This window comes from Schistocerca americana, chromosome 11 (assembly GCF_021461395.2).
Source record: "Schistocerca americana isolate TAMUIC-IGC-003095 chromosome 11, iqSchAmer2.1, whole genome shotgun sequence".
Taxonomy (NCBI): Eukaryota; Metazoa; Arthropoda; class Insecta; order Orthoptera; family Acrididae; genus Schistocerca; species Schistocerca americana.
In genome coordinates, this window is record NC_060129.1 from 99,962,788 (window position 1) to 99,987,735 (window position 24,948).

The 24,948-nt window shown below is 45.3% G+C and overlaps 1 protein-coding gene across 3 annotated transcripts in view; it reads left to right on the forward strand.

Moving 5' to 3' along the window:
• The first annotated feature begins 8,841 nt into the window (after positions 1–8,841).
• LOC124553634 overlaps positions 8,842–24,948 on the forward strand; it is a 518,253-nt gene continuing 502,146 nt past the window's right edge. For all 3 annotated transcript variants that reach the window (XM_047127501.1, XM_047127504.1, XM_047127503.1), the window contains exon 1: positions 8,842–8,960. The gene's annotated coding sequence lies outside the window, so the exon portion shown is untranslated. The remainder of the gene's footprint in view (positions 8,961–24,948) is intronic.

The window sequence follows — 24,948 nt, forward strand, 5'->3', positions numbered from 1 at the left end:
AGAGCCATTTGAACCATTTCAGCCTCTCTTTGGATCTGATAATCAGTTGCGTGGCATACCTGAATAAACCTGTGGACGCTGTTCTTCGTCCATTCAGGACTATCGTCAGTTCTAGAGCGGCGTTGATGGTGTGAGTATCCTGTCTCCTGAGTACGGCTAATTTTTTTTCCGTGCGCGTGTCTCAGAGCAGGGGAGAGAAAGGGCTCCTAAATGAACGCTGCGCAGTTGGTATGCAACTGGCCACTGTGGAGTCGGGTCGGTAGCAGCGATGGCGTTTATCGCTTTTTTGGTTATATCGGCTTCTTTAGACGCAGGTTTAACGTGAGCGTTAAAACCGCTCAAAACAAGCGGTTTCGGAAACAATTGATTTTCAGTTTTTTATTGCTAGTATTTCTTGTAATAATCGTCGAAATAGGAAAATGACTGAAACGTCTCTGTATGTCCATTATTTTAGCGATGGTCGCGGGACTCGGCTGTTCGATTGAGGATGTCGAATTAAATACCTTTCAGGCATTAACTTTCAACCTTATTTTATTAAGCAACCAGTTTCGGCGCTTTATTACGCCATCTTCAGGCTGCTGACCGACGTGTAGGAATAATCTACTTCGCTTGTGGTCGAAGCAGGGGCGGAAATACTGGTATTAGTAGATATCTACTTGCTACAGTGACCACTTCAAACATCACCTGCCGACTGTTATGTAAACCAATCTATCTAACCAATTTATCTAACAGTCGGTGGGCGATGTTTGAAGTGGTCACCGCAGCAAGTAGATATCTACTAAAACCAGTATTGCTGGCCGCTGGTTCGATCACAAGCGAGATAGATTACTCCTACACGTCGGTCAGGGGCCTGAAGATGGCGCGACCGCTACGGTCACAGGTTGGAATCCTGCCTCAGGCATGGATGTGTGTGATGTTCTCAGGTTAGTTAGATTTAAATAGTTCTAAGTTCTTGGGGACTGATCACCTCAGAAGTTATGTCCCATAGTGCTCAGAACCTTTTGAACCATTTGAAACTGAAGATGGCGTAATAAAGCGCCGAAACTGGTTGCCTAATAAAATAAGGTTGAAACTTGACGGCTGAAAGGTGTTCACTTTGACATCCTCAAAGATTTACACGTTTTGACACTCTCAGTTTCAAGGTATATAGAATCAAAACGTTAAATTAAATAGACAAATGGAAGAGAACTTAGTCTGAGCGCTGTTTGCTGGTTTTCTCGATAAGTAGTAAGTCGTTGAATACTGCAAAAAGTCACTGCTGCTCACCTACCGATTGTAATTTTTTCAAACTCTGCTCAAAAATCGTGTTGTAATCGAGGATCACAGTAGTATCTGGCCATTACGAATAGTCGGTGCAAAAGGGTGGATACTGTGGTTGGATGACCCTATTTTTCTTGTTAATTTCTCCAGTTCGAAGGGTACAAGTACATAAAGGCATATTATGAAGGTACAGAGCTACTTCCTATTTTTATTGTAAATTATGAATAACTCATTATTTACTTTTGAATACATTGAGGGAGTGAACAGTGATGAAAGTGTTACAAATATTTACTATCAAAAACAATCGTGATCACAATTTATTTATTTATTTATTATTCAGTGAGTAAGAATATTCTTCTGCTGGAGAACCACTAGTAGTGATTCTCCGGCAGAAGGAGGTCCTTACTCATTGGTCTGAAGATGGCGACAGTAGTGGTCGAAACCAGTCACCATAATAAATAAATTGTGATTAAGACTGTTTTTGATAGTAAATAAATCATTAAGTTTCAAGTTTTCTCCTCATGTGATGACTCAAAATTGTTTTGCTTTGTTTTAGGGCGCAACTAGCGTCATACGCGCCCATGTCAGAAGTGTAGAACACGAAGACGAAGAGAGGACTTAAAAACGACGGAAGAGAAGACAGCTAAAAACAGGGGCGTGGAGAGAGATCAATAAAACGCGCTATAGAGCAACGCTGGTATTGAACCAAAGATTAAATGGCCGTCGCCATATTGGTACGACGGATAAAATGTAAAACAGCCCACGCGTCGTTCGCCAAAACAGCCGATAACTCAGACGGTAAACAAACTGGAAGGTAAGTCGTAAAAAATGGGCATCCCTTCATAGTTTCCCCCACTCTTAATCTTATAAAGAGGGGGATGGGTGGTGGGGATGGGAGATTTCCCGACAAACGGGCCGACTTGGAGCAGGAAAGGCACCACATGACATTTTGGTTCTCAGTGTCTATACTTCTAGAAATAAATTTATGAAACTTTGTCAGCATGAACAGGAAGGATTTCGAGTCACACTCATAGCAGTGGAAGTTCCAAAAAATTTTTTTGCATGTGAAACTTCATTATTTTTTCACTTACTATTGGCTGCATTTGTTGCTGTAGGTACACTTTTCTTCATAAGTAAGAGAGATTCTTCGATGGTTTTTGAACTGCATACAAACCATACTTACAGGTATATGGAAGACTAGGATATCCCAAAACTGTGGTAAAAACTGAGATAAACTACTGGCCATCAAAATTTCTACACCAAGAAAAAATGCACATGATTAACGGCTATTCATTGGACAAATATATTATACTAGAACTGACATGTGATTACATTTTCACACAATTTGGGTGTATAGATCCTGAGAAATCAGTACCCAAAACAACCACCTCTGGTCGTAATAACGGCCTTGATACGTCTGGGCAGTGGGTCGAACAGAGCTTGGATGGCGTGTACAGGTACAGCTGCCCATGCAGCTTCAACACGATACCACAGTTCATCAAGAGTAGTGACTGGCGTATTGGGACAAGCCAGTTGTTCGGCCACCATTGACCAGATGTTTACAATTGGTAACAGATCTGGAGAAAATGGTGGTCAGGGCAGCAGTCGAACATTTTCTGTATCCAGAAAGACCCGTACTGGACCTACAACACGCGGTCGTGCATTATCCTGCTGAAATGTAAGGTTTCGCAGGGATCGAATGAAGGGTAAGGCCACGGGTCATAATACATCTGACAACTAACGTCCACTGGTCAAAGTGCCGTCAATGCGAACAAGAGGTGACTGAGACGTGTAACCAATGGCGCCCCATGCCATCACGCCGGGCGATACGCCAGTATGGCGATGAGGAATACCCACTTCCAATGCGTGTTCCCCGCGATGTCACCAAACACGGATGCGACCATGACGATGCTCTAAACAGGTTCGTCGTCGAGTATACCATCGCAGGCGCTCCTGTTTGTGGTGCTGCTTGAAGGGTAACCACAGCCACGGTCTCCAAGCTGATAGTCCATGCTGCTGCAAACGTCGTCGAACTATTCGTGCAGATGGCTGTTGTCTTGCAAACGTCCCCATCTGTTGACTCAGGAATCGAGACGTGGCTGCACGATCCGTTACAGCCATGCGGATAAGATGGCTGTTATCTCGACTGCTAGTGGTACGAGGCCGATCGGCTACAATCCGATCTTTATCAAAGTTGGAAACGTGATGGTATGCATTTCTCCTCCTTACACGAGGCATCACAACAACGTTTCACCAGGTGACGCCGGTCAACTGCTGTTTGTGTATGAGAAATCGGGTGGAAACTTTCCGAACGTCAGCTCGTTGTAGGTGTCGCCATCGGCGCCAACCTTGTGTCAATGCTCTGAGAAGGTGATCATTTGCATATCACAGCATCTTCTTCCTGTCAGTTAAATTTCGCGTCTGTCTCACGTCATCCCCGTGGTGTAGCAATTTTAATGGACAGTAGTGTTATTGACAGTAAAATTTTAATTTCTTGTAAATGAAGTTTAAATTCTAACACGTCATTCATCTTTTCATAAATTAAGGACATTGTACAGCGTTGTACTCGACTGATACCGCGCTCCGTGAAAAACTTCCAGACTATGGATGGAGCCATTCTCTAATGCAATTAATATCCCACGGCGACAGCGTGAAACCAGCCGAGGCCCACGAGGTAGACAGGCCGTGGCGGGTACGTCACGGCCCGCGACACTGCACGTCTTACGAATGCTGGGAGCCGTCTCCAGCGGCGAGCGAATTATGAAACACATCAATGAAATTCTGCATCAGCTCGGTTCCGAGGAACCTGTACAGAAAGTAGGAATAGAGATCAACATAAATATCATTTCCACCATTTATGTTGCTCATGGAAAGCACACGTTGCATGTTGTGCCACCATGCAGCGAGACCTTCAGAGGTAGTGGTCCAGATACCTCTAATACCCAGTAGCACTTCCTCTTGCATTGATGCATGCCTGGATTCGTCGTGGCACGCTGCCCACAAGTTCATCAAGGCACTGTTGGTCCAGCTTGTCCCACTCCTCAACGGCGATTCGCCGTAGGTCCCTCAGAGTAGTTGGCGGGTCACGACGTCCATTAACAGCCCTTTTCCATCTATCCCAGATATGTTCGATAGGGTTCATGACTGGAAAACGTGCTGGCCACTCTAGTAGAGCGATGTCGCTATTCTCAAAGAAGATGTGCACGATGGGGACGCGAATTGTCGTCCATGCTGCCGATACGGTTATACTGCCGGTCGGAGGATGACATTCACGTACCATACAGCCGTTACGGCGCCTTCCATGATCGCCCGTGGCGTACGTCGGTCCCGCATAATGCCATCCCAAAACAGTACTGAACCTCCACCTCGCTGCACACGCGTTCTACCTGACCGAGTTGCCTCCAAACACGTCTCCGACGATTGTCTGGTTGAAGACGTATGCGACACTCATCGGTGAAGAGAACGTGATGCCAATCCTGAGCGGTCCACTGGTCATGTTTTGGGCCCATCTGTACCGCACTGCGTGGCGTCGTGGTCGCAAAGACGGACCTCGCCATGGAAACCAGGAGTGAAGTTGCGCATCATGCAGACTATTCGGGACAGTTTAAGTCGGAACACGACGTCATTCTGCTGCACGAAAACCATTATTCAACATGGTGGCGTTGCTGTCATTGTTCCTCCGAGCCATAATCCGTAGGCAGGTGTAATCCACTGCAGTAGTAGCCCTTGTGTGACCTGAGCGAGGCGTGGTATCGACAGTTCCTGTCTCTCTGTATCTCCAAACAACATCTCTTTCAGGATGTCATTTTCACTCTGCAGCGACTGCGCGCTGATATGAAACTTCATGGCAGATTAAAACTGTGTGCCGGACCGAGACACGAACTCGGGACCTTTGCCTTTCGCGGGCAAGTGCTCTGCGAAGTTTGGAAGGTAGGAAACGAGGTATTGGCGGAATTAAAGCTGTGAGGACAGGTCGGGAGTCGTTCTTGGGTAGCTCAGTTGGTAGAGCACTTGCCCGCAAAAGGCAAAGGTCCCCATTTCGAGTCTCGGTCCGGCACACAGTTTTAATCTGCCAGGAAGTTTAATATCGCTTTGGTTCACTCCGACACGCCAAGACACTTCCCTTCTGCTTGGAACTGATCGACTGTCGGACTCCCTCTAGTAGGCGCTGCTCACGCATGGTTTTTTTACATCTTTGGGCGGCTTTAGAGACATCTCTGAACAGTCAAACGAATTGAGTCTCTGATACAACATCCACAGTCAACGTCTATCTTGAGGAGTTCTGGGAACCGGTGTGATGCAAAACTTTTTCTGATGAGTGTATTTCTGACGAGTTTAAGAGTTCTTGACTGTTGAAATGCACGCAAGTCCTCGATGGCACTCGACAAAATTAGGACCTTTAGAGGGTGCCGAGCGTTTGCGAAGAATGGCGAACAACCCCACTAGTGTGACGTGACAAGTTTGTGGCAGGGCCTGCATTTCTCGTTCACCCCGCAAACTACCATACTGACCAGGTATGAAGAACATGTGTCTCGCCTAACAGACCGTGCCACGCGGTAACAGGTACATTAACGTCTTAGTAATGCCGTACCGCTTCTTATGCCATGTGTTCTTTGCTCGTTTCTCTCTGCAATAGCACTAACCGCTTTTCCCATTGTCTACAACAACGCAATATTTCGAAGCAATAAATATTTTACGAAAGCAAATGACTCGTACTTTTTTTAAAAAAAGTTCATTTCAAAACTAAACACTTTAGCAGTGCTGCTGCGGCTAATTCATATTTTGTTTTTTACCAAATTATTAGTGTTATTGTTCTGGTCTTCAGCCCAAAGACTGGTTTGATGCAGCTCTGCATGCTACCCTATCCTGTACAAGCCTCTTAATCTCCGAGTAACTACTGCAAAAACACCATCTCTCTCAATCTGCTTACTGTATTCATCTCTTGGTCTCGCTCTACGTTTTTATCCTCCACGCTGCCCTCCGCTACTAAACTGGTGAATCCTTGATGCCTCAGAACGTGTCCTATCAACCAATCCCTTCTTCTACTCACGTTTTTGCCACAAATTCCTCTTCTCCCCAATTGTATTAAATATTTCTGCAGTAGTTGCATAGTCTACACATGTAATCTGTAGCATCCTTTTGTAGCACCACATTACATATGCTTCCATTCTCTTCTCGCCTGAACTCTTTATCGTCCTTAATTCACTTCCATATATCGTTACTCTCCATACAAATACTTTCAGAAAAGGTATCCATACACTTAAATCTATACTCCATGTTAACAAATTTCTCTTCTTCAGAAACACTTTCCTTACCATTGCCAGTCTACATTTTATATCCTCTCTACTTCGACCATCCTCAGCTATTTTGCTCCCCAAATAGCAAAACTCATCTACTACTGTAAGTGTCTCATTTCCTAATCTAGTTCCCTCAGCATCACCTGATTTAATTCGACTACATTCCATTACCCTCCTTTCGCTTTTGTCAATGTTCATCTCATATCCTCCTTTCAAGACACTGTCCATTTCGTTCAACTGTTCTTCCGAGTCCTTTGCTGTCTCTGATAGAATGACCATGTCATCGGTAACGCTCAAGGTTTTTTTACTTCTTCTCTCTAGATTTTAATTTCTACTCAAAATTTTTCTTTTTTTCCCTGTACTATTTGTTCAATGTAAATACTGAATAACATCAGGCATGGGTTACAACCCTGTCTGTCTCCCTTTCCATCCATTGCTTCCCTTTCGAGTCCCCCGACTGTTCTAGTTTCTGTACAAATTGTAAACAGCCTTTCGCTCCCTGAATTTCACACCTACCGCCTTCAGGATTTGAAAGAGAGTATTCCAGTCAGCATTGTCAAAAGCTTTCTCTAAGTCCACAACATAGGTTTTCTTTTCCTGAGCCTCGCTTTTAAGATAAGTCGAAGAGTCAGCATTGCCTCCAGTGTTCCTACATTTCTCCAGAATCCAAACTAATCTTCCCAAAGTTAAAATTTTAGCAGTTTTTCCATTCTTCTGTAAAGGATTTGTGGTAGTATTTTGCAAGCACGATTGTTGTTGATGTTGTGGTCTTCAGTCCTGAGACAGGTTTGTTGCAGCTCTCCATGCTACTTTATCCTGTGCAAGCTTCTTCATTTTACCCTCCACGCTGCCCTCCAATACTAAATTTGCGATCCCTTGATGCCTCAGAACATGTCCTACCAACCGGTTCCTTCTTCTGGTCAAGTTGTACCACAAACTTCTCTTCTCCTCAATCCTATTCAATACTTCCTCATTAGTCATGTGATCTACCCATCTAATCTTCAGCATTCTTCTGTAGCACCACATTTCGAAAGCTTCTATTCTCTTCTTGTCTAAACTATTTATCGTCCATGTTTCACTTCCATACATGGCTACACTCCATACAAATACTTTCAGAAATGAATTCCTGGCACTTCAATCTATACTCGATGTTAACAAATTTCTCTTCTTCAGAAACGCTTTCCTTGCCATTGCCAGTCTACATTTTATATCCTCTCTACTTCGACCATCATCAGTTATTTTGCTCCCCAAATAGCAAAACTCCTTTACTACTTTAAGTGTCTCATTTCCTAATCTAATTCCCTCAGCATCACCCGACTTAATTAGACTACATTCCATTATCCTCGTTTTGCTTTTGTTGATGTTCATCTTATATCCTCCTTTCAAGACACTGTCCATTCCATTCAACTGCTCTTCCAAGTCCTTTGCTGTCTCTGACAGAATTACAATGTCATCGGCGAACCTCAAAGTTTTTTATTTCTTCTCCATGGATTTTAATACCTACTCCGAATTTTTCTTTTGTTTCCTTTACTGCTTGCTGAATATACAGATCGAATAACATCGGGGAGAGGCTACAACCCTTTCTCACTCCCTTCCCAACCACTGCTTCCCTTTCATGTCCCTCAACTCTTATAACTGCCATCTGGTTTCTGTACAAATTCTAAATAGCCTTTCACTCCCTGTATTTTACCCCTGCCACCTTTAGAATTTGAAAGAGAGTATTCCAGTCAACAATGTCAAAAGCTTTCTCTAAGTCTACAAATGCTAGAAACGTAGGTTTGACTTTTCTTAATCTTTCTTCTAAGATAAGTCGTAAGGTCAGTATTGCCTCACGTGTTCCAGTGTTCCTACGGAATCCAAACTGATCTTGCCCGAGGTCGGCTTCTACTAGTTTTTCCATTCGTCTGTAAAGAATTCGTGTTAGTATTTTGCAGCTGAAGCTTAGTAAAAAATTTTAAAAAAATGCTCCTGTTATAACCGAGACTAAAGAAATACCGAAATTACCGGTTATTCGGAACTGAAATCCTGCTATCAGTTTAAACCGGGCGGTGTTTCCCATCCCTAGTCGGTTGACGAGGCAAGCTGAGAATATGCAGTATGGAAATCGCCTTAGTTATGACGTACCGTCTGGCCTCTGTGGGTTTCGGTGTTGGGCAAGGATACTACGAACGTGCGTGTGTGTGCGCGTGCGTGTGTGTGTGTGTGTGTGTGTGTGTGACTGTGTGTGTGTGCCGGGGGAGTGGGGAGGGGGTGGGCGAGGGGTCTGCAGGAGAGGACAGAGAGAGGACAGAGTGGGTGGAAGGTCGGCAGCTCAGCGGCTGATAGCCTGAGGATAAGAGGCCAAGCCGGCGGGCGCCCACTGTGCACGGTGTTTGCGGCGAGCAACGGAGCAGGACCCATGTCGTAAGTCTCTACGTGTTCAAAATTTTTGGGAACATTGTTGCACGAAACACAGGTCTAAATTTATAATCTGTTTAGCAAACACAGCTGTGGTCGCATGCGGTAACTTCTTATTAGTAGATGATTAGTTTCGATCTGCTACATAGAACATCATCAGATCTACGAGGCAGCTCAAAAAGTAAGGTGATTTTTCAAATTGAGCGGGCAGCGTACATTCGTTTTTTGTTGTTTTAATATTGGTACACATGTCCTGAACATATATATTCACAGACTCAAGTGTACAGCATTCATCGTTTGTTTTTGACAGACAGAAAAGTCAGATGTGTTGTAGTAAGCTCGGCGATTTTGGATTAATATACAAAATGGAGCAACGAATTTGCATTAAATTTTGTGTGAAAAATAGTATCAAGTGCTCTGAAACACTTGAAATGTTTCTCTAAGAAAAAAAAATTTTTGCGAACGGTTCATGCTCTTCCAGCGTGGCGGAAAAGGTGCCAATGTCGAACGCCGCTCTGGACGCCCCAGCGCATGAAAAACAGATCGACGCAGTGAAGAAAATCGCTTTGGAAAATCGTCGAATTACCGTAAGAGAAGTGGGTGAGGATGTTGGCGTATCTGTCGGCTCGTGTCGGGCAATTTTTTCAGATGGTTTGTTTGGGCACGAGACGTGTGTTGCGAAGTTTGTTCCAAAACTTCTCAATTTTGATCAAGAGAATTGTCAAATGAGCATCGCTCAGGAGTTTTTGAATGACCTCAGTGATGATCCCGATTTGCTCAAAATGGTCGTAAGTGGTGACGAAACATGGGTTTATGGTTATGACGTCGAACCAAAGCAGAATCACCCCAATGGAGAGTCAAGACTGAAAAAACTCTACCAAGGTCGATCAAATGTCAAAGTTTTTCTCACAGTTCTTTTTTAATTACGGTGGCGTAGTGCATCATTAATTTTTCCCTGAAGGTCGTACGGTCAATAAGGGGTATTACCTTGACGTTACGTGCTGTTTGCGAGAGGCAAGAAGCAAAAAACTTCGGAATTGTGGAAACACAATTCATGGTTTTTGCATCACAAGAATGCATCTGCTCGTTCATAGTTGCTTGCGAGAGATTTTTTGGCCAGAAACAACACGACAATCGTGCCTCGGCCACCATATTCAAGGAGTTTTGCCCCCTGCGACGTTTTCCTCTCCCCATAGCTGAAGAGACCTAGGAAAGGACGAAGATTTTCAACGACTAATGAAATAAATACTACAAGGCTAATGACGAATATTTTTTCTCTTCCTTTGGCATGGTAGGGATTACCAAATTTCTGCTTCACGTTAGACTGCAGCGTGTTGAAGTGTAGAACGCCGTTCTGAATCCAGTACCAGAGGCACAGTCCAGATAGTCAGTATTTCTAAGTCTTCCCTATTAACCGTGCAACTCATGAGTCACCTTACAGCGATTTTTAGTGTCAGAGGCCAAAGCCACTAAAGAGTAAATGTGTTGGTAGGTGAGTGTAAGAATTCCAAGGTCCTAGAAAGACTTCTACAATTTTGCTTTGCTTCGCTGAATAACCACATTATCTATGTTTTTAATGTGCTTCCGCAGGACGTAATGAGGATGGAAACATTCAAAATAATCTAACATTCTTGTCTTTACATCAACAGACTTGGAGATGTTTCTGAGGGCAATACGTGCAAAACTGGACGTCTTGATATGTATAGATCTTATAATTACATTTACTCCGAGGCATTTAAGTCTCATCTTGATCTACGATAATGTTGGAAACAGAAGAAATGAATCTAGATTAGTGCCGTGATCGGGATTCGATCCCGAGTCTTCTTGCTTACTAGACACAGGTGTTGCCCACTGCGCCACCACAGCACTGTAGAGCTATGGTCATCATTTCTGCGTAGTAAGCAGAAGATCCAGGTTCGAAAGACGGCCGCGGCACAAATTTTAAATCATTACTTCAGCTTTCAAAATATTCCTGATTTGTGTATCTACCTATTGATTCTGTTTTAACCTGGTGTCCATTTGAACCATAAGGAATTTTACAAACTGTCTTTCAGTTAGCTAGTGCGTATGGAAACTGAAGAACTGAATCAATATTAGTGCCGCGATCGGGATTCGACCCCGAGTTTTCTTGCTTGCCGGCCTGAGTGGCGAGGCGGTTCTAGGCGCTACAGTCCGGAACCGCGCGACCGCTATGGTCGCTGATTCGAATCGTGCCTCGGGCATGGATGTTTGTGATGTCCTTAGGTTAGTTAGGTTTAAGTAGTTCTAGGTTCTAGGGGACTGATGACCACAGCAGTTGAGTCCCATGGTGCTCAGAGACATTTGAACTAGTTTTTTTTCTTCTTGCTTACTGGACAGAGATGTTGACCACTGCGCCACCACAGTACTGTTGAGCTATCGTCATCATTTCTGCGTAGTAAGCAGAAGATCTGGGTTCGAAACACGGCCGGGGCACAAATTTTAATTCATTTCTTCAGCTTCCAAAATATTCTTCATTTGTGTATCTACGTCCCGATTCTGTTTTAACCGGGTGTCCATTTGAACCATAAGGAATTTTACAAACTGTCTTTCACTTAGTTAGTGCGTATGGAAACTGAAGAACTGAATCAACATTAGTGCCGCGATCGGGATTCGACCCCGAGTTTTCTTGCTTGCTGGCCTGAGTGGCGAGGCGGTTCTAGGCGCTACAGTCCGGAACCGCGCGACCGCTATGGTTGCTGGTTCGAATCGTGCCTCGGGCATGAATGTTTGTGATGTCCTTAGGTTAGTTAGGTTTAAGTAGTTCTAAGTTCTAGGGGACTGATGACCGCAGCAGTTGAGTCCCATAGTGCTCAGAGACATCTGAACCAGTTTTTTTTTCTTCTTGCTTACTAGACAGAGATGTTGACCACTGCGCCACCACAGTACTGTAGAGCTATCGTCATCATTTCTGTGTAGTAAGCGGATGATCTGGGTTCGAAACACGGCCGGGGCACAAATTTTAATTCATTTCTTCAGCTTCCAAAATATTCTTGATTTGTGTATCTACGTCCTGATTCTGTTTTATCCTGGTGTCCATTTGAACCATAAGGAATTTTACAAACTGTCTTTCAGTTATCTAGTGCGTATGGAAACTGAAGAACTTAATCAACATTAGTGCCGCGATCGGGATTCGACCCCGAGTTTTCTTGCTTGCCGGCCTGAGTGGCGAGGCGGTTCTAGGCGCTACATTCTGGAACCGCGCGACCGCTATGGTCGCTGGTTCGAATCGTGCCTCGGGCATGGATGTTTGTGATGTCCTTAGTTATGTTTAAGTAGTTCTAAGTTCTAGGGGACTGATGACCACAGCAGTTGTGTCCCATAGTGCTCAGAGACATTTGAACCAGTTTTTTTTTCTTCTTGCTTACTAGACAGAGATGTTGACCACTGTGTCACCACAGTACAGTAGACCTATGGTCATCATTTCTGCCTAGTAAGTAGAAGATCAAGGTTCGAAACACGGCCGCGGCACAGATTTTAATTCATTTCTTCAGCTTAAAAATATTCTTGATTTGTGTATCTACATATTGATTCCGTGTTAACCTGGTGTCCATTTGAACCATAAGGAATTTAGCAAACTGTCCTTCACGTAGCTAGTGCGTATGGAAACTGAAGAAATAAATCTAGATTCGTGCCCTGATCGGTTCGATCTCGAGTCTTCTTGCTTGCCGGCCGGAGTGGCGAAGCGGTTCTAGGCGCTACAGCCTGGAACCGCGCGACCGCTATGGTCGCAGGTTCGGATCCTGCCTCGGGCATGGATGTTTGTGATGTCCTTAGGTTAGTTAGGTTTAATTAGTTCTAAGTTCTAGGGGACCGATGATCTCAGATGGTAAGTCCGAGATGTAAGTGCTCAGAGCCATTTGAACCATTTTTGAACCCTTTTTGATATCACGTAGTACGTATCAAGACTTAAACAGTCAAGCGTGAACCGCGTGTAGAGCTGTTCAGTTGTGATTAGAGCTTGTCTCGCAAGGCTGAGTGCAGTGCTCGTGCCACCTGCAAACACTTAAGTTCTTTGATCAGCACTTTAAAGTCAATGCAAGACGATTCACGTAGTCAAACAACAAGAGTGCTACCGATCGTTGTTGGAGCTCATACGAAGTGTTCCCCACCTTTATGAGGTGAGTCTCATGCTTGCACCACACTAAGATTTGTGTTGCGAAGGCCAGATTCCATCTATGGTAGACGGATGCCGTTAATGACACCATCACTCATTAGACTGACAAGTAGGATTCTGTGGTGTGCGCAAACGGATTTGTGCAAGGTCACCAAATATGTCAATAGGATAATTTTTCCTGCTTAGCTGAGAAAATACTAAATTTTTGATGTATTGTTTCCTTCGTGAGCCACCGGCATTTCCGCAGTTGTAACATCGGTTCCCTCGGATCACAGAAGAGCTGTCGGGCTGGGCTAGCACTTGGATGGGTGACCATCCGTCTGCCGAACGCTGTTGGTAAGCGGGGTGCACTCGGCCCTTGTGAGACGAAGTGGGGAGCTACTTGACTGAGAAGTTGCGGCTCTGGTCTCGGAAAGTGACATACGGATGGGAGAGCGGTGTGCTGACTACATGCCCCTCCATATCCGCATCCGGTGACGCCTGTGCGTTGAGGATGTCACGGCGGCCGGTCGGTACCGTTGGGTCTGCGTTGCCTGTCGACTGATCTTACGTTTACGCTTTCTTTGTGAAGAAGTCTTTACGAAAGCTAATCTATAGGTCTCAGTACCCATTGACAGCAACTTTCTCAGGGATTTTGAAAAGACAGGATCGAGTGAAACACGTCTGCAATTAAACATACTCTGAAACTTCCTGGCAGATTGAAACTGTGTGCCGGGCCCAGACTCGAACTTGGGACCTCTTCCTTCCGCGGGCAAGTGCTCTGCAAGCTGAGCCACCCAAGCACAACTCACGCCCCGTCCTCACAGCTTTGCTTCTGCCAGTATCTCGTCTCGTACCTTCGAAACTTTACAGAAGCTCTCCTCATTCTGGAAACATATTCTGCTTATCCTCAGTTTCATAGATCACTGTTCATTGATTACGTAATTTTCTTAAGAGTAATCCTGTAAAGTCGGGACAAGACTTAAATGTTCTTCTGTAAGCCACACCATAAGCAACGTGATTTCCACTTTTCAGTCATCTGATAATTTTTTATTTTAAATGAATGTCTGTCAGTGATTCGTGTATACCTGCTGAAATAAATCTATTGCGTGTGTGTTGGGTTTGTTGCCACTGTGAGGAAATTATCAGTGTCGTCATACGGCAGAAGACGACACGGTAGCGGGCGGGTATCGCATGGTAATCAAGTCTTTGTCGTAGGCTTGTTTATTTTGGTAAGTGTCCATTATAAATAGGTGTCACTAGCATGTTCTGTAATTACTAAAGAGCTTCTCCTAATATTCGAGTCCAACGCATTGCGGAACTGCGCTTCGCGTTCTCCATACATTCCACCCGCCACCCGCAGAGTTATTAGCATCAGCCGTCCATACCTGTGCCCTTCCAGCCCCCCGCCCCATCCTCCTCAACTAGTGGCGCCGTTGGTAGCAGCAGCTACAGCTGTGAGCCACGGCACACAGCGGCGACGAAAAGTGACTCACTATCAGTAGGAGACAAGAAAGGACTCAAAATAGAATGGCTGCACGTCGATAAACTGAAGGACCGCAACAGCTCCGCACGATTATTTAACGCTATAGCCGGAACGTGTAGGCGCACTGCCAAGCATGTGTTGCGCAAAGACTGGAGAGTAATTCAGTACTTGGGTGTTGTTAATGTTGTTGTTGTTGTTGGCTCAGTCCACAGCTGGGTTCAAATGGTTCAAATGGCTCTGAGCACTATGAGACTTGACGTCTGAGGTCAGCAGTCCCCTAGAACTTAGAACTACTTAAACCTAACTAACCTAAGGACATCACGCACATCCATGCCCGAGGCAGGATTCAAACCTGCAACCGTAGCGGTCGCGATGTTCCAGACTGAAGCGCCTAGAACCGCTTGGCCACACTGGCCGGCAAATACCGGTATCCTAGTTCTAAATTACCGGTATTTCTTTGCTCTCTGTTGTCACAGATGTTGTTTATTTTTCTACTAATAACCGAGAAATAAAACCGAAATATTAATTAACCATAGCAGTCGTGATAAAAATGTTCCATTCGAATAAGCTTTTTTTTCCTTTTAAGGTGAAATTTTTAGACGTAAAATTTCCTTTCGTGTGAGTCAAGTAAGACGTAGCACCCCTACACATAGCGACATGCGGTTTTCGAGATATGTTAGAGCATAGAGTGGCAAGTATGTTTTTATTTGGTTCATATTTTTAGCGCTGGTGTCAACTGAGATATAGAAGAAAGAACTTTTTTTAAAAAAATAACGTCTACTTTAAATTGTTCATGTTGAACAGCAACAAGCCACAAACTGGAATGAGATTTTCACTGTGCAGCGGACTGTGCGCTGATATGAAACGTTGTTGTCAGTTCAGAACAAAAAGTGAGCTGTTAGGTCCTGAGTGACCCTTGCAAACTCATAGATTCACTGCAGGAAAAATGATTCGGACAAAGATTGTGACAAAAAAGTTCTATGACAGACCATGTCTCGATCACACTATCCTCCACACCACCCTTTGTCTCTGTCTGTCTGTCTCTCTCCCTCCCTCTCTCTCGCCACCCTCCCCCTCTCTCTGTATCTCTCTCACTCCCTCCCTCTCCCCACCCTCCCCCCTCTCACTCTCTCTCTGTCTCTCTACCTCCCTCTCTCTTACGCCCTCCCCCCTCTCTGTCTGCCTCTCTCTGTCTCTCTCCCTCCCTCTCTCTCCCCCCTTCCCACCTTTCTGTCTGCCTCTCTCTCTGTCCCTCCTCCCTCTTCCCGCCCTCCCCCTTCTCTCTCTCTCTCTCTCTCTCTCTCTCTCTCTCTCTCTCTCTCTCTCTCCCTGCTCTCCCCCCTCTCTCCCTCTGTCTGTCGGTCTCTCTCCCTCCCTTTCTCTCTCCACCCTCACCCACCCTCTCTCTCTCTCTATCTGTGTCCCTCTGTGTCTCTCCCTCCCTCTCTCTCCCTGCCCCTCCCCCCTCTCTCTCTACCTTCTCATTCTGTTAGTATAAAAGGAAGACGGCCATAACAGTAACGCATTGAGAATTCCGAATACTGTAAGGCCCTGGAAACTCATGGATGACATAGATATGACCATAAATACATACCTCTTACAGTAGCACTGCGGCGAATGTGCCATATAGGAGGGAGCCCTGTGTCACGTTTCAATCCTAATTCCCTTTCCAAATTTCGCTTTCCTTTCCTTTCGTCTTTGCTCAATGTACAGTCTGAGTAACACTGGCGATAGACTGCAATATGGTCCCACCCTGTTCTCAACAACTGACTCCATATTCTGTACTTCGACTCTTATAGCTGCAGTATCGTTTCTGTAAAACTTCTAACTAAACTTTCGCTCCATGTACTTTATCTTGGTTACCTCAAGAATTACAAAGCCCATTTTCCAGTCAACATTCTCAATAGCTACCTCTAAATTTACTAATACTGCAGAACTATTTCGTCAATTTTGTACAATGATGTGCAGGGAAGTACACTACTGGCCTTTAAAATTGCTACACCAAGAAGAAATGGAGGTGATAAACGGGTATTAATTGGACAAATATATTATACTAGAACTGAGCTGTGATTACATATTCACACAATTTGGGTGCATAGATCATGAGAAATCAGTACCCAGAACAGCGACCTCTGGCAGTAATAACGACCTTGATAAGCCTAGGCATTGAGTCAAACAGAGCTTGGATGGTGTGTACAGGTACAGCTGCCCATGCAGCTTCAACGTGATACCACAGTTCATCAAGAGTAGTGACAGCCGTATTGTGACGAGCCACCACTGACCAGACGTTTTCAGTTGGTTAGAGATCTGGAGAATGAGCTGGTCAGGGCAGCAGTCGAACATTTTCTGTATCCTAAAACGCCCGTACAGGACCGGGAACATGCGGTCGTGCATTATCCTGATGAAATGTACCGTTTCGCAGGGATCGAATGAAGGGTAGAGCAACGGGTCGTAACACATCTGAATGTAACGTCCACTGTTCAAAGTGCCGTCAGTGCGAACATGAGGTGACCGAGACGTGTAGCCAATAGCGCCCCATACCATCGAGCAAGGTGATACGCCAGAATAGCGCTGACGAATACACGTTTCCAATGTGCGTTCACCGCGATGTCGCCAAACACGGATGCGACCATCACGATGTTGTAAACAGCATCTGGATTCATCCGAAAAGACGTTTTGCTATTCGTGCACGCAGGTTCGTCGTCGAGTACACCATCGCTTGCGCTCCTGACTGTGATACAGCTTCAAGGGTAACCGGAGCCATGGTCTCCGAGCTGATAGTCCGTGCTGCTGCAAACGTCGTCGATCTATTCGTGCAGATGGTTGTTGTCTTGCAAACGTCCCCGTCTGTTGATTCAGGGATCGAGACGTGGCTGCACGATCCGTTACAGCCATGCGAATAAGATGCCTGTCATCTCGACTGCTAGCTATACGAGACCGTTGGGTTCCATTACGGCGTTCCGTATTATCCTCCTGAACCCACCGAATCCATGTTCTGCTAACAGTCATTGGATCTCGACCAACGCGATACGATAAACCGCAATCGCGATAGGCGGAAACGTGATGGTACGCGTTTCTCCTCCTTACACCAGCATCACAACAACGTTTCACCGGGCAACTCCTGAGGTCATCAGTCCCCTAGAACTTGGAACTAATTAAACCTAACCAACCTAAGGACATCACACACATCCATGCCCGAGGCAGGATTCGAACGTGCGACCGTAGTGGTCGCGCGGTTCCAGACTGTATAGAACCGCTCGGCCACTCCGGCCGGCTCCAGGCATCATAAGTCAAATGTCGGTGTTGATATGCCCAGGCGTGCCGTAAAGCTTTGTGTTGTGCAGTCATCAAGAGTAAACGAGTGGGCCTTAAGTTTCGAATGCCCGTATCGATGATGTTTCGTTGAATGGTTCGCACCATGGCACTCGTTGATGGCCATGCATTCAAATCTGCAGCAATTTGCGGAAGAGTTACACTTGTGTCACGTTGAACGATTCTCTCCAGTCGCCATTGGTGCCGTTCTTGCAGGATCTATTTCCGGCCGCAGTGATATCGGATAACTGATATCCACTGTATACTCGTAAAATGGTCGACGGGAAAATCGCTACCTCGGAGATGCTGTGTCCCATCGCTCGTGCGCCGACTGTAACATCACTTTCAAACTCAGTTAAATCTTGATAGCCATTGTAGCAGCAGTAACCGCTGTAACACTTGCGCCAGACACTTTTTGTCTTATACAGGCGTTGCCGACCGCATCGACGTATTCTGCCTGTTTACGTATCTGTGTATTCGAATACGCATGCCTATACCAGTTTCCTTGGCGTTTCAGTGTCGATACTTGAAGTTCCACTTTCAAAACCCTGTACAAGGAGAACCACTGCTCAGATTGATGTCTAATCTGAACATTATATTACTGATGCAGCGGGAAACATAATGCAACAACAGTGATAACGAAAACTGTACCAATAAACGGCACTGTATGTCTCTTAAGAGGGATCGGACGATTTGGAGCAGGAGAGGCACCACATTACATTTTAATTTCCAGTGTCTATATTTTAGAAATTAATTCATAAAACTTTGTCGGCATGACCAGGAGGGACTCACTCTCATAGCAGTGGAAGTTCAAAAACATAATAGAATACATTATTTTTTACATGTGCAATTCATTTTTTCACTTAGTATTGGCTGCATTTGTTGCTATCGGCACATTTTTCATCATAAGTAAGAGAGATTCTTCGATGAAAATTGCACAGCGTACAAACCATACTTACAGGTGTATGAAACTCTAGAATTTATTTGATTTATGAAAAAGTGAATGAGCTGTTACATTTTAAACTTCATCTTTAGAAAAAACTCAAACTTTATAGTTAATTGTCTCAGTGTTTACCACAGTTTTTAATAGGTTGGAAAAAATCTAGAATTTCATACACCTGTAAGTATAGTTTGTATCACGTGCAAACTTCATCGAAGAATCTCTCTTACTTATTTACAAAAGCGTACGTATTGCAACAAATGCAGCCAATAGTAAGTGAAAAAAGTGAAGAAATTGCATATGTAAAAAATAATTTATTCTGTTACGTTTTTGAACTTCCACTGCTATGAGTGTGAATCCTGAATCTTTCCTGGTGACAAAGTTTTATGAATTTATTTCTAAAAGTATATCCAGTGGAAATTAAACTGCCCTGCGTGGCGTCTCCATGTCCGACCGTTTCATGTCCTACCCCCTTAACGGAAATTGGGTCGGCGACAACTTATAGATTGTGATTCTTCAGTTTCTCCCGACGTATTTGTTGCTCGAGCAGTCCACGGGTATACTGCCGGTTCATAGTGTCCAACGGGCACAATATTTCGCGACCGCCGCCGCGCGCCCTCAGGAGCTCAGTTCGTCAGCGCACCTGACGATGGCGGCGTGTCTGATTGCCGAAATATTGAGCCCGTTGGACATTATGAACCGGCAGTAACCGGTGGACTGCTCGAACCTATAGATTAATCACAGCAAGACGGCACAGTTGAAGTTGCATACTGCACCATCTACGCCAATCAATGTGCATGACAGACAACTGCTGTTTCACTGTTAGTTCGGTAGCGTCATCCACCAAGGCGAGGTCGTACCGCATCGGATGGGAAATATGCATTTGTAATTCTCCCGACAACTACACATAAAGCCAAATGGGATCGGTTTCTAACTGTCGTGAGACTGGCGCAAGATGTCATCAGTACGGTGTCCACCGCCTTCTACCACAAATAGGATTCGAGAAGCAACACGTTACACAACAGTTCGCAGTGTCTCAGGGGGGGTCACGTTCAGAAAGCATTGCGCAATGGCTGCCTCATTTCAGCTACAATCGTAATTGGAGCACTGAGCACAACATCTTCCAGATAACCCCACAGCCAGAAGTCACACGCATAAGGAGTTGGTGATCTTGACGGCCAGTGTGCATGGAAAGTGACGACTGATAATTCTAGCATTTCAGAAATTCGTCTGCAGCAGACGCTTCACTGGCTGCACAGTGCGCAGAGGAGCGCCATCTTGCGTAAAACTGACACTCCTCATTCCCATATTATACGCTTGTTAATTTAAACTGAAGAGGCAAAGAAACTGGTACGACTGGCTAATATCGTGTAGGACCCCGGCAAGCACGGAGAAGTGCCGCAACACGACGTGGCACGGACTCGACTAATGTCTGAAGTTGTGCTAGAGACAACTGACACCAGTACATAAATCTGTAAAAGGGGGGGGGGGGAATCCCTTATGAAAACAGTACGTTGGAAGGCTTGCCAGATATGCTCAATAATGTCAATGTCTGGGGAGTTTGTTGGCCTGCGGTAATGTTTAGACTCAGAAGAATGTTCCTGCTACAATTCTGGACGTGCGGGGTGTCGCATTGTCCTGCTGGAAATTCCCAAGTCCGTAGTAATGACAGTAGACATGAACAGATGCACGTGATCAGACAGGATGCTTACGTACGTGTCACTTGTCAGAGTCGTACCTAGACGTAACAGGGGTTCCATATCACTCCAACTGCACACGCCCCACACCATTACAGAGCCTCCACCATCTTCAAGAGTCCCCTGCTGACATGCAGGGTCCATGGATTCGTGGGGTTGTCTCCGTTCTCGTACGCGACCATCCACTAGATATAATTTGAAACGAGCAACATGTTTCCAGTCAGCAACAGTCCAGTGTCGGTGTTGAGGGGCACAGGCGGGGCAGAAAGCTTTGTGTCCGGAAGGACATATCGATGATGTCCTAGTAATTGGAAATGGGTTTCGTCTGGCCACAGAATGTTGCATGCAATGCATTATCCATCTCTATGCGAGCAAGAGATTTCAGAACGAAAGTTTGTCTTGAAACATGGCGCGGCTTAATAACCCAGAAGATTTTAACTTCAGTGACAACAGCCACGAAAGCCTGCATACTTACATGAAAGTTTGTCTTGCTGGCAGTTCAAATGGTGAGAATACTGAACATAAAGAATTGCAACATGTGTAACGGTAGACAAAAATGTTCTTCCTTTTTTTCCAAATTAACCGATTTGCACACACATTCCGATAACCTGATTAATGTTCTCAGTATGTGGTGTGACCACCTCTGGCAGCAATACAGGCCTGACAACGACTGGGGATGCAGTGAATGACGTTGTCGGTCTCATGTTGAGGCAGTAACGCCCATTCTTCCTGCAGAGCCACTCGGAAGTCTTGGAGAGTGGTTGGTGGATGACAACGTGGTGCGATCCGCCTCTCTAGCGCATCGCAGGCATGCTCTGTGGGATTCAAATCAGGAGAGTAAGGAGGCCCGCGTCATGTGTGCGATATCTGGGATTTCCAAAGAAACATCAACCACCTGTGCTCTCAGAGGTCGAACATTATCGCCCTTCAATACGAAGTGTGGGCCCACAGCACCTCGCAAGAGCCTCACGATACCTGGTAGCAGTTAAAACTTGCTGATTCACCTGTACAATTTCATGAAGAGGCGGTCGAGCGTCCCACACCATTGGGGATCCTATCTTTCCATGAGGTCCCAAGATGACCTCACAGTTAAAACTTCCTGATTCTCCAGTACAATTTCGAGTAGAGCTGATCCCGTGGTCAACATAATCCTTGTCCGCACCATTAGGAATCCTCTCTGATATCGGTATTTTCCCACAATGTTTCGGTTCCAAATTCGTCTTCCACGTTCCCTCCAGATGCCAATCCGTTGAGAACCACTCTCCACACTAAATCGGGACACATCTGAGAAAAGGACATTGGCCCACTGTTTGACCATGCAGGTGGCATTTTGACGGTTCCACTCTAGACGTTCCCTCCTGTGAAGACACGCCGGAGGTACACACACAGCAGGTCTCTGACAGTAAAGGCCACTCTGCCGAAGCCTCCGGTACACCGTTTGGCTCGCTGCAACACGTCCAGTGGATGCTGCGAGGTCAGACGCCAGTTGCCGTGCAGTACTGAGGATACCACCGTGCCCTTACAGTCAAATAACGGTCCTCTCTTTTTGATATCTCACGTGGACTGCCCTGCGTGGTCTTCAGGATACAGTCTCGGTCTCTATTACCTGTCGCCACATCCGAGAAACAACAGAACTACTGACTTGAACCCATCGGGCCAAATCAGTTTGCGGCTGTCCCGCTTCCACTCTTCCTACGTCCCTCCACCGCCGAGAGTCTGGTAGGCGCCTTCTCTGTGCCATTCTGCGCCGGCTGTGCCTGTGTACACAGTGAGTGTGGGTGGAGGGGGGGGGGGGGCTACCCGGCAAGCACTACCTTGTTTGGTAGGTGCCCTGATGCCATCCTTGACGTGGTTTTCCGAAGACCGAAATGCCGTCTTCCTGGCAGAACACGATCGTATGGAGATCTGTTGACAATTTGTATGGTTATCGAATTTGGTACATGACTGGGAAATAGCGGTTTGTTGCATTAATTCTGGACACCAGTGTACTTGAAACCTAAAGGTTGGCTACAGGCGACGCTACTGTGAATATGAATCGAAATGAAAAAATACCAGGCGCCTCCAAACGGAACCACATCGCCTGAAAGGGTTAACGCTCTGGTCTAATAATTAATAGCCAGGTTAGCGGGCTGTAAAATAAAGGATTTAACAAATAATTAGCTTAAGGTTAAATATGTTGACTAAGACAATAGAACTACATTATATCTTATAAAAGTTTGATGAAGTTACCCAGGTATCACCGAACGGTGGCCTCACATGTCTCTGCGTGGTGGGAGCTGTTAACAAATAATTATAAATACTGACAAACTTTAGTAGCGGAGCTTAAATTCCGTGTTGGTTTCCCGAAGCATCAACTACGAAAAGGCATGTGCAAACGTTTAAAGTCCAGATACAGTGTTCCTTCGCTGAACACTATGCGAAACACTCCCCATTACTCATTATCTAGCGCCACAGCGAACATCATCGTCAGCAAAATAATCTGAGTTCACTGCTGTCTTGATGCTTACAACCGCGACGTTCCAACAAGTGCTTAAGAATCGTCATATTCCAAGTCCCGCACGCAGTTGTAGCACACTTAGTACAAAGTCCTGCGTCCAGAAAAATTTTGAGTAATGGCACATTTACACAATCATACTATTATAATATAGTCTGGAACATTCAGAACCAGTGAAATCTTTAGTGGTGCTGTGACATTTCATCTACATCATACTAATGGTGTGTGGCGGAGGGTACCTTCGGTACCACTGTCTCGTCGCTCCAACCCTGTACCACTTGCGAATAGTGCGTGGCAAGAATGATTGTCGCTAAGCCTCTGTATTCCCTCCAATTTCTCGTATTTTCTCCTCGTACTCAATACGCGAGGTATATGGGAGGTGAAGTAATACGTTGCCTGACTCTTCCTGAAAAGTGCTGTCCCAAAATTTCAATAGTAAGTCTCTCCGTGATGCACAACGTCTCTCTTGTAACGTCTGCCAGTGGAGTTTGCTTCGCATATCCGTAACGCTCTCTCGCTAGCTAAACGAATCCGTGACGAAACGCGCCGCTCTTCGTTGGATCTTCTCTATCTTCTCTACTATCTGATAGGGATCCCATGTAGAAGAACAGTGCTCAAGAATCGGGTGAATAAGCAACTTATAAGCCACTTCTATCGAGGATGAGTTACATTTCCTTAAGATTCTACCGACGAATCTGAGTACGATGTCTGCTCTTCCCACTATCTGTTTTACATGGTCATTCCACTTAAGGTCGCTCTGGATAGTTACGCCTAGATATTTTACGGCAGACGCTGTCTCCAGCTGTTTGTCATCAATTGAGTGGCAGTACAGTAGTGGATTTCTTTTCCTATGTATGCGCAATATGTTACACTTATTTATGTTCAGGATCAACTGCCAGAACCTGCACCATTCATCAGTTCTCTGCAGGTCGTTCTACAATTTCCTAGTACCTTGTGGCGGTGCTACTTTGGTACAGACAACTGCATCATCAGTGAATAGCCTCATAGAGCAGCCGACGCCTTCTACTAGAGCATTTATACACATTGTAAACAGCAACGGTCCTGTGGTACTCCTAGAGCCTAGCACGTAGAACGGCTCGGCCACAGCTGCCGGCCACCTCTTACTGTACCACTTATCTGCATTTACCATTACATCTGTCGCTTTCGTTCCGTTAAGAGCGACGTTTTGAGTTCTATCTGCACGAAAGTCTTGAGCCCAATCGCAAGTCTGCTCCTATACTCCGTAAGCTCGTATTTCTTTCATTAAACGCCAATGCGGGACGGTGTCAAATGCCTCACTGAAATCAAGGAACACGGCATCAACCTGAGTGCCGTTGTCCACTGTGCTGTGGATCTCGTGGAGGAACAGACCGAGCTGAGTTTCGCCGGATCTCTGATTGCGAAATCCATGTTGATTTTTATAGAGGAGAGATTCATTTTCCAAAAGATCATAATTCTTGAGCATAAAACATGTTCTATAGTTCAACAGATTGATGTCAACCATATAGGTCTATAATTGAGTGGATCTGTCTTACGGTCTTTCTTACAAACGGGAATGATCTGCCCTTTTTTCCAGTCGTTAGGTACCTTTCGTTGCTCAAGCGATCTACGATAAATTACTGCTGGATGGGGACCAACTTCTTTCGCATAATCTTTACAAAACCTAGTAAGTATCGTCTGGTACTCAATCCATTCCCCTACTAACCGATCGTAGCTGCTTTTCAGTACTAGGATCGGTTATCTCAATATCTGCCATTTAGACGTTGATACGACGATTAAAACGGAGGACAGTGTTACGATCCTCCGGGGTGAAATGACTTCGGATGACCGAATTCAGTATTTCCTGCTTTTCTCTGTTATCTTCCGTTTCGATGCCGGTGTAGTCGCTGAGACAATGAACAGACGATGTTGACCCACTTTCTGATTTTACATACGACCAAAATCTCTTAGG